This window comes from Lepus europaeus, chromosome 11, assembly GCF_033115175.1.
Source record: "Lepus europaeus isolate LE1 chromosome 11, mLepTim1.pri, whole genome shotgun sequence".
Taxonomy (NCBI): Eukaryota; Metazoa; Chordata; class Mammalia; order Lagomorpha; family Leporidae; genus Lepus; species Lepus europaeus.
The window spans coordinates 53,362,435-53,363,441 of NC_084837.1; the positions used below are offsets into that span (position 1 = coordinate 53,362,435).

A 1,007-nucleotide genomic window follows, 5' to 3' on the forward strand; every position below is an offset into this window, starting at 1 on the left:
TCTGTATTCCTGTTTATTGATCTATTTTCATATTTCAGTGCCAACACAAAACTGTCTTAAATGTAGAAGCTTTAGAATAAAAAACAAATGTAATATAAAGTAAGTCAGGTAGAGTGAGTCAGCCCTCCAACTCTGAACCCTGTGCTCTCCCAGCTCCAAGTTCTGGAGTAACAAGAGCCGGCTTAGAGAGATGATGGGTTTGCAAGGTGAAGTCCACAGTGTCAACCTGAAAAGACCCACTGGTCCTAAAACATCGCATTCACAAGGTGTATGTATCTACTCTGTCTCTGTGATGGCAGAATGAAGATGTTTCCAAATATCTCAGCAACAAAGTATAAAATCTTATGATTTCACCTCTAGAAAAATAATTCTGCACAACCACATAAGTGTACCCTTTGGCATATCAGCTGGTAAAAGGTAAGACTGTAAAGTTCCTGTGGCATCTTCAGGTTGTTGGTTAGAGTCTAGCTCTAGGATGGTTCTCGAGCATTTATTTGCAAATGCCCTAAGACCCTCTTAAGTCATGTTTCCTTGAAGATGGGGTTTTGTGGTTTTAACTAGCTTCGAACCTTGTTTATCTTCCTAAGAAATGGGTGACAAGACAGAGGAAACCAGCGAACCTATGCCAACAAATGTTCACAGGCTGGTGTGTACAGATTTCATCCACTCTACTCCATTACTCAGTATTCATTCATTCAGTCAGTCATTCATTCATTCCCCTTCTACCTTCCAGGGCAAAGATGAATCTTCTAGAGCCCCCAGGGAAAATAACCTTTTGCTCAGTCTGCCTGTTCTTGGAACCCTTCCTCTGCATGCTCATAGGTGATCTCTGAAACTGGACACTGAACACACGGTCTAGATGATCTGAGAAGTGAAGGGAAGTAGTTATGATCAGGAAGAGTGGGCACAAGGCTGGCTAGCATCAGGTAGTGTGGCCGAGCGGTCTAAGGCGCTGGATTAAGGTTCCAGTCTCTCAGGAGGCGTGGGTTCGAATCCCACCACTGCCA

General features: G+C 43.4%; 1 non-coding gene across 1 annotated transcript; it reads left to right on the top strand.

Annotated features, from left to right (window-relative positions):
• The first annotated feature begins 925 nt into the window (after positions 1-925).
• Positions 926-1,007, top strand: TRNAL-AAG (transfer RNA leucine (anticodon AAG)). Its single transcript has one exon. It is a non-coding gene; the product is annotated as a tRNA-Leu (tRNA).